The following is a 14,588-nucleotide window of genomic DNA, read 5'->3' on the forward strand; positions in this document are numbered from 1 at the left end:
CATACATTCATAATGAATTCCTTAGAGGATTCTATAAGGGTCTTGACTTTTGTGTCTTGAGGTGTTTCCTTTAGGTGTTTCCTTGGTCCTAACTTGCTTTAGGTTCCAAGCTTGCTCTAATCAACTTGAACCATTGAACATAACTCCTTGTCCTTACGAATAGGCCTTAAAAGAAGTAGCCAGTCATTTGGAGCACATATAGACCTTGAATTTAAATAAGTAGTCCTAGGGGCATGTTGGTCATTTTATCTATAATTCTTGGTTTTGCTAATCAACGTGTTCCAATAACTTTCAAACGTCTTCACATCTTCAGACATCACATAATAAGGTCTACCACATAATTTAAAAGCATTTGGAGGTCTTTTAGGTCATGAACCATAGTTAGATATCCTTAGGGATAATATAGTTTTGCACCATTTCTTTGTTTACCTACTTATCCTTCCTTATCCAATGTAATACACCAAAAAATGAAGAAAAGCCATCCATGTAAGACCGAATGAATGCAAGAAAAGAAATTGAGAGGATTGATCAAGGACATCATCCTTAATAATGACCAAGAAGGGATGAAGAATTGTTAGGAAAATTATGGATTTTTTTTTTAGAAAAATAGTAATAATATATTCTGAACGTGACAAACTACCTAATGACCCCTGAAGATATGGATAATTACGAAACTGCCATTATGACAAGAATCAGATGATCAACCGTGACCATCTGCACAAAATCCATCGAATCTCGACTCTTAGCCTATTGGAGCAAAGATCTTAAACAAGGTAAGGGGTTTGACCCATATCGAATCTCGACTCTCAATAGTGACCATCTCGACTCTCATTACTTGTGGATTCATAGACTAGTCGGAGCAAAGAATCCAAGCCCTATATTCTCCACCTTCAAATTTCTTAAACATGGTAAGGGTTTGACCCATTTGTCGAATGACATCTCTTTCATTATCATGAGGACCTCCAATAAGATGGAATACATACTTTATGATGAAGTTTTAAAATCATGTAAGATTAAAAGGGTATTGGACATTCAAAGTTATCTATATTATACATTTAGTCCACGACAAACTTTCAACTTCATATCTATTTGGTCCGTAAACCTAAGACTATGTCCAATAGGTCTCTAAATTTTCATTTTTTTAAGTTCAACATTTTACTAGTAAGAAATTGAACTACCAAACTTTGTGATCTTAATTCATACCGTATCTACTAAATTATGCTTAGGGTAGTTCATACCTTATTTGCAAACGGTCAAAATGTATGGGTCAAACTACTATAATACGACAGTTTCTCATTAGTGGAAGCATTTGCGGGTCAAACTAAACTGAGTTTATTATGCGAGTGTCGCCCATCGGACCACTTGAGAGTCGTAATAAACAAATTCCATTATGTGATTGATGTAAGACCGTGACACTAATCATGTCAATTTGAACAAACTTATAAAATGAATTGTTTTGATTTGGTGGCTATAAATTAATTGATAATTCCATAGTAAATAGATTAGAAAATAAAAATAATGATATTCTTCGAGACTGCGCCCACATTGAAATCGGACCCATTTTCATCGAAATAATATAGACAAGTAACGTAACATTAAAAGCTAATGAGATGTTTAAATTTTATAACCAATAAAAAAAAGAAAAAGAAAGTTAATTTGGTTTTGTATTCTTGTCATATTTGAGTTTGATTTATGTTCGAATAAATGATGGGAGATTTCGATAAATGAGGGCAAATAATTGGGATCAAAGTGGAAGAAATTAGTAAATAAGCATTTTATGCATTGAAATACCTTAACAAATCTTAATAATATAATTCATTAAAACTAATACACTGTATCAAATTTATATCGATTTATTATAATATCATAATCAAAACCCTCCAATTCATGGATATATCGATCTTTTATATTCATTTAGCCGGCCATGTGTAGCAAATATCATACAATTTTGTTTTATAGTTGAACATACAAATACCATGTTCAACCACTAACCACAAACATAGAGTATCGTTGCATTTGGTTCTATCTCTATCATCCTTGTATATATCAAAGTAATGCGACCAGCCAGACCACTGGAAGGTGCAGTAAAACTGTGTTGAGCCCCAAAAGTTTGGTCGAAAACTAAAAGCATAACCGCTCAAAGGTAGGAGATGATGGACTCCCAAGTCATCATCACCGGATTTGCAGTGAATAGTGAGCTGATCATGACTTCTTAGAACATTTGTTATGTTTACTGTAATCGGTGGGTTTTGGAAAATTTTTCCATCGATGTTAGTAAATAGGGTAGCAAAGAACAATGACAATAGGAGAGATGGTGAAAGTGTTGAAAATGAATTCATTTTGTAAATATGAGAATATTTGTGCTCGATTTGTTCCACTTTTATATCAGTAAAATTAGGTTCCATTGTCAATTACACCCACTAAAACTAAAGAAACATATTATTGTTATATTGGAATGGGTAACCACCACCATGTTAAGCTTGTATATTTTTTTATTTATTATTAGTAATATTTTAGTTATTTTCAAAACCACCAATGGGAGCTATTGTTAACCATCTGTTGTTAGCAGTAACACCTGTTCTAAAGTGTAATGCAATGGTCCTTTAAATTTAAAGTTGATGAACAAGGATGACGTTTCAATATTTTATATTCTTGTTGTGAATGAAGGCAATTATGGACATGTTTGGTAACGAGTTCTCCTTCATTGTTTACAATAAAAATAGAACCATGTTTAACGGGTTTTTTAATTGAAAAATACACATTTCAAACTCCTTAGGGGTCTTATGAAAACTCCACGAGAGAGTAGCATGAATGAGTTAAACAATTCTGAGTAAGTAATCAATTCATGGGTGTTTAAAAAACTCAATTAATATTTTTATTAATTATTCTATAATCTCTTAAAATAATTAATATTTTTATTAATTATTCTATAATTTCTTAAAATAATTTTTTTGAAGTATTTAGAGGGTGATTTTTCAAAATTTATATTGAGATTGAATTAAAAAAAATGTAATTCAATGTTTTAAAATAAATAAATAGATTTTTTAAATAAATTAACATTTTATTTTTATTGAAAATAAAATTTAAACAAATGACCGTCTTACCCAACCTAACACAAATATTCATTTGTGTGGGTCGATTCCATTATTTAATAAGGGTTGCTTAGGTTAAAAAATTTACAGTCAAATAATGGAACTGGATCTAAAAAATGTCTCAACAAAACCTAATGCAACTCATGAACACTCCATAGTGTGCAATTACGATATCATACTAGGAGAGTTACACTCATCACAATAATGTCAAAAAATATAAACCCCGATTTAGTTTTTTTCATCATATGGTTCTTATTAAGATTTCAACTTTAAGCAGAGAATGACGATGATTCGATACAATTAGCAGAAGACATTGGAGATGCTCTAATCCTCAGCGTGGATAGTCCGATTGAATCTTGGATTTTGGATTCAGGTGCGTCTTTTCATTCGTCTCAAAATAAAGAGTTGTTTCGAAATTTCAAGTCTGGAAATTTCGAGATGTGTATCTTGCCAACAACAAAGATTTGAAGATCGAAGTAAAAGGGGATGTCTGCATAAAAACTCCGACAAGAAATTAGTGGACATTAAAAGATGTTAGATATATTCCTAGTCTCAAGAAGAACCTGATCTCTATTGGTCAGTTGGATAGCACAGGTTATGCAACAAAGTTTGGTAAGAGTTCGTGGAAGATTGTGAAGGGTGCTATGATGGTAGCACGTGCACAAAATTTGGAACTTTATACACCACTGCAGGGTGTATGAACAGAGCTGCTGTTCCTGAAGTGTTTCAAATTGAAGTATTTGGCACAATAGACTTGGACATAGCCAGAAGGAGTTTTTGGAAGGTCTGAAATCTGTTGATATGAGTCCTTGTGAGAACTGCGTTATGAGGAAACAGAAACAAGTTAGCTTCACAACGTCTGGCACAGAATTGAAGAAAAGTACCCGGACAACGAAGCCTGTAGGAGTTGAGGTTGAGTTGCAGAATAATTCACAGAGTGATGTTGTAGCAGATACTCGAGAAACTTCTGAGACTGTTGCTGACAAACTAGAGGTGAAGCAAGTGGGAGCGGAGGTTGAGTTGGTAAAAGATTCACATAGTGATGTTGTAGCGGATACTCAAGAAACTTCTGAGACTCTTGCTGAGGAACCAGTGGTGAAGCAAGTTGGAGTTGAGGGTTTAGTGGCTTGAGCCCTTACAATTTACATGAGCTCTATCATCCTAACTTAATTTACATATTCAAAATACAATTCTTAATGTACATACAAATAATTAGATGAAAGTGGAAATCCATATTTATCAATAATGTTATGAAAATGGAAAAAGTGAAAATAATAAAAGTGGGAAAAGTGAAAATAATAAAACAAAAGATAGAAGACAAACAAACATGATGAGATATGTGAGAAAATATGTTTCATCCTGACATATTTCACCTGCAATTTATTTTTTATTTTTTACAAATAGTTTAACGACTATTCAGTCATTGATGATGATATTTACAGAGGTGGTTGAGAATCCATGAATGGATCATTAAAATCATAAATCGTGTCTTCCTCTTCTTCTTCTACAATAGAAGGAGAAGATGTCGAACCGACTGATGCGGCCTCTTGAAGATTCTTTTGAAAATCAGCTTCCGAAGTTTAATTTTTTGTTTATACACAACTAAACCGCTTCTATTGACTGTCGTAAAAAATGTTTGAAGATGCTTGAAGTGTTGATTGAGTTTGTAAAGTTTTGATTTTAGACTGGACGGTCTTACTTTGAATCTGTTCTTTTCTTTTGAATGAAATTTCTTCCTTCAAAAAAGAAATTTGTTTTTCTTTATAATTTAATACATTTATTGATTGAATAATTGTATTCTTTTGAAAGTTATTTATTTCACTAATTCTTATGGGAGGAGGGAAATTAAATTTTATCTTCCTTCCTAGGGCTTTTGACTCTAACCCCTTTTCAATTATTTTAGAAGGGTATGATTGAGTAATGAAAGGAGTACCTAGGATTAGTTCTTGTCCTAAGTCCTTTACTAAAAGGAAGGAATTTATGAAGCAAATTCCGTCATTACAAACATGGACTTTAGATAATTTGTAATTATTTTTTAGTCTATTGTTATTTGCACCACTAAGGCCCTCAGTAGTTTTTTCAAAATACTTTGTAGGTATTAGGCCTTCTTGAATGCAATTTTGATCGGCTCCGGTATCTATGAGAGCCTTTAGTGTGATTTTGAAATCATAAATTTTTAAGGTAAGGAGAGCATACAATTTTTGGTATTGAGGAGTGGTGATGGCTCCAACGAAGGAACTTTGAAAGTCATCCTCGTCTAGGTTTGGTTGCGCCGTTTCCTTTCGTTTAGGCAGCCGTTCCTAAAGATTGTGAACTTCTTGGCGAAGCATGTAGGATTCTGACCTGGTTCCAGATCTTAATGCCTGTACTTCTTGTTTGAGATTATTAATCTCTCTTTGTAGGTCTTGAGTAGTGTGTTCTCTCGGTTTTTCAAACCTTTGGAGAACTTATTGAAGTCTGTAGGGATTTCTTTCTTCCATTTCAGGTGGCTTAGAGATTGTCAAGGCATCTCTGAGTCGTTGAGCGAATTTCTGTTGAATTTCTGGATCTTGAACTTTTTCTACTACTTCGAGTAGAATTTCTTGATCCTTTGTAAGGACATTTATGCATCCTTCGCACGTCCTCTTTCCTTCCTGTCTTGATTCATATTCTGTGCTAGAATATGAATCGGATTCTTCTTGGAGTTCAAGGATTTCTCCCTCGCTTGATTGTTCTGAGTCGGTTAGAGCCAGTCGTAGTAGCTGATTTTTCAGCTCTTGATCTATATCCAACTCATTGATCTTTCCTCTTATCGGACACTTGTTAGCATAGTGTCCTTCTTCTCGACATTTGAAGCAAGTTTGCTTTTTCTTTCCTCTATGGGTTTTTGTAGGAGTATACTTTCTTCTTGAATATGTTGGCTTTTGAGATTGTATTGGTTTGTTCCGATACTTTTCTCTGGGCCCGTACGAATTATAAGGCTTTGGATGCGTCTTAACTTTCTTCCTTTGGAGGTTGAGGGGGCCTCTATCCCCTTGCATCCATATTAATCGCAAAATCTTCCAAGCTGTTTCTATTTGATATCGAAGAATTGAGCTTCTTTTGAATCTTTGACTCATTGCAAAGTCTGAGTCCTTCTTCTATGAAGGATGCTATTGACCCGTATGACAAAGTCTACCATGGAATTGTTCCATTATACTTTGTCTTAAGACCATCTTTGATCCTTCTTGAGTAGTGTTTTGGTAGTCCATTCACAAAATTCTCTTTCCAGAATTCCAACGAATTGTCTGTTCTAATAAGAACTTTGCTCAAATACATGTCTTTGTACCACCTGAAATCTCCTAAGGTGGGGCACTTCAGGTTCATGAGTGTTGGATGATGGAAGTCCCACATCGGCTAATTTAGGGAATGATCATGGGTTTATAAGTGAGGAATACTAACTCCATTGGAATGAGGCCTTTTGGGGAAGCCCAAAGCAAAGCCATGAGAGCTTATGCTCAAAGTGGACAATATCATACCATTGTGGAGAGTCGTGTTCGTCTAACAATGAGTATTTCAGCGGATCTTTCCTAGTATTTCAAGGGGTCGCCAACGAAGAATTCTATAAGGGTATAAATGAGGGTGTTGACAGCATCCTCTACCCTTTCATGTTGTACTTCGGTCCTAGTTGATGGACCTTCCTCTTTGATGATTTGAGTAGTTGGCCTAATGACATGGTGGCTTAATATCTGTTGGCGAGTTGCTTCATCAAGATATTTGTCCCACCAGTCCTTGAGTAGCCCGGTAAATCCTTTCACTAAAACTTGAGCTATTTGATGGTCGGATTTATGGCCCTATAATTTATACGCGTCTGCGGCCATCATCATTTCATAGACAACATTCATTATTTTATAGTCGGACAATCAATCGATATTTCATTTATAGATTGGTAGACCATCGCAATGAGCTTGAGTTTGTAGAGTCTTTTCTTCGAATTGAATATTCAAAAAAGACGGTTGAGGATACCAATTATGTGTCGGAATTGATTGGGATTGGCATTTGAATTAATATTAAATATTAATTAAATAGTTTAATTAATCATTTAATGTTACTTTAATTTGAAATTCATTATTCAAATTAATTGTTGAATTAAAATGAAGAAAGTCAAAATGTTGACTTCATCTCATGGATTTTTCCATGTTAGTGGAATTTTGAGGTGTCAAAATTTGGTTTAACCAAACTTGCATGTTTGACAAATAAACCCCACAAGTTTAAGTGGAATTTTGAGTGTCAAAATTTGGTTAACTCAAACATGCATGCTTGCCACATAATCCCAAACATTTGAGTGGAATTTTAAGTGTCAAAATTTGGAGATCTCAAATTTGCATGAACATGCAAACATGACTCTTTAAATAGAGTGATCATGGTAGATGGAAGGTCTTCTTCTTCTTGGTGAAAAACCTTCAGAAAATCCTCTCACAAATACTCTCTTCATATATACAAAATCCCTCCCAAGTTTAGTCACTCACCGGATTCCACAATCCCGTTCTAAGGCCGGAGGATCGTGGAGAAGACACTAGTGGTGGTTCGAAACCGGTTTGTGAGGAAAAAGAAGTTTGAACTACAAAAGGTTAGTATTCAAATTCATTAAGTTTTAATACTTATGAACATGCTAGTTATTTACTATAATTGATGTTCTAAAAGAGCCTAAGATCCAAATTGCTTCCGCATGTGTTATATTAACACCATTAGGGTGTTTTTGAAAAACTCAATTAATTTTTTTATTAATTATTCTATAATCTCTTAAAATAATTTTTTGAAGTATCTAGAGGGTGATTTTTCAAAATATATATTGAGATGGAATTAAAAAAAAATGTAATTCAATGTTTTAAAATAAATAAATAGATTTTTTTAATATATTAATATTTTATTTTATTGAAAATAAAATTTAAACAAATGACCGGGCCTTACCCAACCTAACACAAATATTCATTGGTGTGGGTTGATTCCATTATTTAATATGGGTTGCTTAGGTTAAAAAATTTACAGTCAAATAATGGAACTGGATCTAAAAAATGTCTCAACAAAACCTAATGCAACCCATGAACACTCCATAGTGTGCAATTACGATATCATACTATGAGAGTTACACTCATCACAATAATGTCAAAAAATATTAACCCCGATTTAGTTTTTTTCACCGTGTGGTTCTTATTAAGATTTCAACTTTAAGCAGAGAATGACGATGATTCGATACATTTAGTAGAAGACATTGGGGATGCTCTAATCCTCAGCGTGGATAGTCGAATTGAATCTTGGATTTTGGATTCAGGTGCGTCTTTTCATTCGTCTCCAAATAAAGAGTTAGTTCGAAATTTCAAGTCTGGAAGTTTCGAGATGTGTATCTTGCCAACAACAAAGATTTGAAGATCGAAGTAAAAGGGGATGTCTGCATAAAAACTCCGGCAGGAAATTAGTGAACATTAAAGGATGTTAGATATATTCCTAGTCTCAAGAAAAACTTGATCTCTATTGGTCAGTTGGATAGCACAGGTTATGCAACAAAGTTTTGTAAGAGTTCGTGGAAGATTGTGAAGGGGGCTATGGTGGTAGCACGTGGCACAAAATCTGGAACTTTATACACCACTACAGGGTGTATGAACAGTGCTGCTGTTGCTGAAGTGTTTCAAATTGAAGTATATGGCACAATAGACTTGGACATATGAGCGTTAAAGGAATGAAGATGCCGGAAGAAGTTTTTGGAAGGTCTGAAATCTGTTGATATGAGTCCTAGTGAGAACTGCGTTATGAGCAAACAAAAACGAGTTAGCTTCACAAAGACTGCCAGAGAATGAAGAAAAGTACCGGGACAACGAAGCCAGTGGGAGTTGAGGTTGAGTTGCAGAAAAATTCACAGAGTGATGTTGCTACAGATACACGAAAAACTCTTGAGACTGTTGCTGAGAAATTAAAGGTGAAGCAAGTGGAAGCTGAGGTTGAGTTGCTGAAAGATTCACATAGTGATGTTGTAGCGGATACTCAAGAAAATTCTGAGACTCTTGCTGAGGAACAAGTGGTGAAGCATGTTGGAGTTGAGGGTTTAGTGACTTGAGCCCTTACAATTTACATGAGCTCTGTCATCCTGGCTTAATTTACATATTCAAAATACAATTCTTAATGTACATACAAATAATTAGATGAAAGTGGAAATCCATATTCATCCGAACATGGAAAAAGTGAAAATAATAAAAGTGGGAAAAGTGAAAATAATAAAAGTGGGAAAAGTGAAAATAATAAAACAAAAGATAGAAGACAAACAAACATGATGAGATATGTGAGAAAATATGTTTTATCCTGAAATATTTCACCTACGATTTTTTTTTTTTTTTTTTTGACAAATAGTTTAACGACTATTCAGTCATTGATGATGATATTTACAGAGGTGGTTGAGAATCCAAGAATGGATCATTGAGATCATAAATCGTGTCTTCCTCTTCTTCTTCTACAATAGACGGAGAAGATGTCGAACCGACTAATGCGGCCTCTTGAAGAAGCTTTTGAAAATCAGCTTCCGAAGTTGTCTGGGCTAATGCAGCGAGTAGCTTCGACTTTGAATTAAGGAATTCAGAGGTCCTCTTCTTGGATAAACCCTGAAGGTGGCCATTCTCTAATAGCCAGACCTTTACCGCTTTGATATCTGCGTGGGTACAAGTATATTTATCCCACCATTTGATTTTAATAGTTTTGTACTTGTCTTTTTCTGAAATCTAGATTTGCCAAAAATCCTGATTTCATATCAAATTTTGAAAATACTTTTGCATTTGAAATTCTTTGCATTAAATCTGATTTATTTGGAATTGGATATCTAATCCATTCCAAAACCTTATTTAAGGGTTTGTAGTTTATTACCAGTAGTGGGACTCCACGTTCCTTCTCTGCCTGGTTGTTGATGTAAAAAGCTGCACATGACCAGGGGCTTTTTGACGTCCTTATAAGACCCATCTGCAAAAGAACATTGATTTATTCTCTGCAGAATATTAGTAATTCCTTATTCATTTGAATAGGCCGGGCCTTCGTAGGAATATTTTTCTCCTCGAAGTTTTTGACATAAGGAAGATTAACTATATGTTGCTTTCTATTCCAAAAGGCATTACGGATAGTTGAACAAATCTTCTTTTCTATTTGAGTTTGTCAAGTTTTGATTTTAGACTCGACGGTCTTACTTTGAATTTGTTCTTCTATTCTTTTGAATGAAATTTCTTCCTTCAAAAAAGAAATTTGTTTTTCTTTATAATTTAATACATTTATTGATTGAATAATTGTATTCTTTTGAAGGTTATTTATTTCACTAATCCTGATAGGAGAAAGGAAATTAAAGTTTATCTTCTTTCCTAGGGCTTTTGACTATAACCCCATTTCAGTTATTTTAAAAGGGTATAATTGAGTAATGAAAGGAGTACTCGGGATTAGTTCTTGTCCTAAGTCCTTTACTAAAAGGAAGGAATTTACGAAGCAAATTTCGTCATTACAAACATGGACTTTAGATAATTTGTAATTAATTTTGAGTCTATTGTTATTTGCACCTCTAAGGCCCTCAGTAGTTTTTTTCAAAATACTTTGTAGGTATTAGGCCTTCTTGAATGCAATTTTGATCGGCTCAAGTATCTATAAGAGCCTTTAGTGCGATTTTGAAATCATAAATTTTTAAGGTAACGATAGCGCGTACCATTTTTTATATTGAGAAGTGGTGATGGCTCCAACAAAGAAACTTTGAAAGTCATCCTCGTTCAGATTTGGTTGCGCCGTTTCCTTTCGTTCGGGCAGCCGTTCCTGAAGATTGAGAACTTCTTGGCGAAGCATATAGGATTCTAACCTGGTTTCAGATCTTAATGCCTGTACTTCTTGTTTGAGATTATTAATCTCTCTTTGTAGGTGTTGAGTAGTGAGGTCTCTCGATTTTTCAAACCTTTGGAGAAATGATTGGAAGTTTGTAGGGATTTCTTTCTTCCCTTTCAGGTGGCTTAGAAATTGTCATGGCATCTCTGAGTCATTGAACGATTTTCTATTGAATTTCTGGATCTTGAACTTTTTCTACTACTTCGAGTAGAATTTCTTGATCCTTTGTAAGGACATTTATGCATCCTTTGCACGTCCTCTTTCCTTCTTGTCCCGATTCATATTCTGTGCTAGAATATGAATTGGATTCTTCTTGGAGTTCGAGGATTTCTCCCTCGCTTGATTTACTTTCTTCTTGAATATGTTGGCTTTTGAGATTGTACTGGTTTGTTCCGATACTTTTCTCTGGGCCTGTACGAATTATAAGGCTTTGGATGCGTCTTAACCTTCTTCGTTCTGGAGGTTCAGGGGGCCTCTATCCCCTTGCATCCATATTGATCGCAAAATCTTCCAAGCTCTTTTCTATTTGATATCGAAGAATTGAGCTTGTTTTGAATCTTTGACTCATTGTAAAGTCTGAGTTCTTCTTCTATGATGAAGGATGCTATTGACCCGTATGACAAAGTCTGCCATGGAATTGTTCCATTATACTTTGTTTTAAGACCGTCTTTGATCCTTCTTGAGAAGTGTTTTGGTAGTCCATTGACAAAATTCTTTTTCCAGAATTCCAACGAACTGTCTGTTCTAATAAGAACTTTGCTCAAATACATGTGTTTTTACCACCTGAAATCTCCTCAGGTGGGGCACTTCAGGTTCATGAGTATTTCGGCGGATCTCTCCTGCTATTTCAAGGGGTCGCCAACGAAGAATTCTATAAGGGTATAAATGAGGGTGTTGACAGCATCCTCTACCCTTTCATGTTGTACTTCGGTCCTAGTTGATGGACCTTACATTTTGATGATTTGAGTAGTTGGCCTAATGACATAGCGGCTTAATATCTGTTGGCAAGTTGCTTCATCGAGATATTTGTCCCACCAGTCCTTGAGTTGCTCGGTAAATCTGGCCACTAAAACTTGAGCTACTTGATGGTCGGATTTATGGCCCTATAATTTATACGCGCCTGCGGCCATCATCATTTCATTGACAACATTCATTATCAGATAGTCGGACAATCCATTGATATTCCATTCATAGATTGCTAGACCATCGTAATGAACTTGAGTTTGTAGAGTCTTTTCTTCGAATTGAATATTCGGAAAAGACGGTTGAGGATACCAGTTTTTCTGATTACTGCTATTATTTTGACTTCTCCTAGAGATTCTTTCAATTCGATTTTAGAGAGGCTCTTCTACCTCATCTAAAATCTCGCATTCAAATTCTTGAATTTCGTCGTCATTGTTAACGACATTGACAGATGAATCCTAATGTGTTATCCTAGGATTTAAGATTCTATCCAACTTTTCTTCTATTTTTGCCATCGCGGCCTCTTCTTTTGAAATCCTCTTTGTAAATACGTCGAAGTTTGCCGGTCTGAGTATTGGGATTGACTCATCGACTTTCGGTACAAAGTTGCCTGCTTGTTCTTGCAGAGTACCAGAATTTTTTGAGATTTTTCCCTCGATACTCTCAAGCTGGGTAAAGATCGTGGATAAAATCTTGTTTGAATAATTATTTTGATGCTGGATATTCTTGATATCCTTTAGGGTGAGATTGCCCTTTTCTAGTTCTTCTGGGATAATTTTGAAAGGACTAGCTTTGACCTTTTCTCCGTAATAATTGTCAAATTCGACTTCTTCCAACGGAGGATGTTTTGAATATACTTCTTTTCTTCTGGTAGTCTTCCAGCTTCTTTGAGTCGAAGTGCATATTTGCAAAATATTTTATACAAACCATTCGAAGAATGATATGTTTTCTTTTATGGTTTCCATATGAGAATACCATTGAGCTCTTAATTCACTTCGCTCAGCTTCTTTGTAGGTTTGGAAGAAAGCTTTTCTCTTTGAAGAGTTGGCAGCTGACATAAAATCTGCCTTCAATAATTCTTTGTCTATTTGGAAATCAGTCGTAATGACATTTAGCTGACTTTCATAGACGGATTGAGTATCCATATCCGCATGGGTTGGAGATCTTGAGCCATCTTCAGAGTGGATTGATGCCCTTTTTTTTTTATCATAACTGACCTCTTTTACCTTTAAGGGGTCATACATTGATCTTGAAACTCCCAACGTACTTGGTGTAGAACTCAAGAATTCTTCTACTTTTGATTATGACGAGGGTTCTTCGCTGAATTTTATTTCAACGCTTCCATCGTCATGTTCGATGATTTGTAATGGGTTTTGAGATTTCTTTTTCCTCGAAAGATTAACATCTTCTATTTTCCAGAGAGTATTTCGGGTTATTTGATCCCAAGAAAGAGTTTTTGGAACAGTCACCGAGGACTTTCCAATATTTGCCTCTATGAGCATGGTTAATCCTTTTGGCGAGGATCTTAATGCTCTTGGAGAAATATTTGTATTCATGAGTTTGTAATAAACCCTGAATATGACGACTGAAGAATGAGTTTCAGCCTTGATGTTGAAATTTTTTTATTGTAAGTCCAGCATGAGGGCTGATAATATGTGCGGGTCATGGAGCGACAAAGTAAAATTTGGATAACAATTGAAATAGATTGGTCCATTCTTTAGATTGGATTGAACCATTCCCAATAAAGAATTTGAGAAATTTTCATGTCTCTTATCTCGTAAGGAGATAAGGACTGGGATATCTAACCCAAGTCTGAACAATGGTTTTACAGCGACTTGGACAAGACCGACGTGAAGATAGTTAAACTCTTCACGGTGTTGGAGTATAAGAGATTTTGAAAAAAGATTCAGAGATTCTTTATTGCTATGAATTGGGTTGTTTTTCTATGAGAATTTGATGCATGATCTTTGAGTAAAATTGAAGGTTGAGATTTGGAACATAGTTTTAGGATCTACATTTTGAATAGTCTAATTTTGGAGTTGATCTTCGATCCTGGCAATCTGATATTCTTGATTGACTGTATTTGAGATTGTGAGATTTTCTCCCCTTCTATGTTCATTTGAACTTTCTTCTTCATTGGTAGAACATTTGAAATGGTTTGATTTTCTGAGCTTTCTCAGAAATTTGTTCATAAGAAGATAGATAAGATAAGAGATAGAGTAGAATATTTTTTCTCTGAATTCTTCAATTGATATTCAAGAGAGAGCTATCGGCTGATCGATGCTCTCCTTACATTGATGAAGTCGTTTTATAGACTTCGGATTTGAACGTAAATTTGAAAAACACCAACTAAGAGATAAGATCAAATCTAACAGGACAGAACCCTGCAAGATCTGCTTTCCTAAAAGTAAGAAAAGACATAAAGCAAACTAATAATTTAAAAGACTAATAATTTACAAACACTGATAATTCACATGTGAGCCTTCACTGTGTGGCTGACAAGTTGTCAAACAAACATGATGAGATATGTGAGGACCTGACATATTTCACCTACGATTTTTTTTTTTTTAAATGTTGTAGCGGATACTCGATTCTAGGCATGAAAACTATCTCGATAGACCAATGTAGTCTTTCTAACATGCTTTGTGATGTAAAAATCACAAGAAAAAGTGCAAGTAT

The sequence above is a fragment of the Cucurbita pepo genome, chromosome 11 (genome assembly GCF_057944985.1).
Source record: "Cucurbita pepo subsp. pepo isolate OVF chromosome 11, ASM5794498v1, whole genome shotgun sequence".
Lineage (NCBI taxonomy): Eukaryota > Viridiplantae > Streptophyta > Magnoliopsida > Cucurbitales > Cucurbitaceae > Cucurbita > Cucurbita pepo.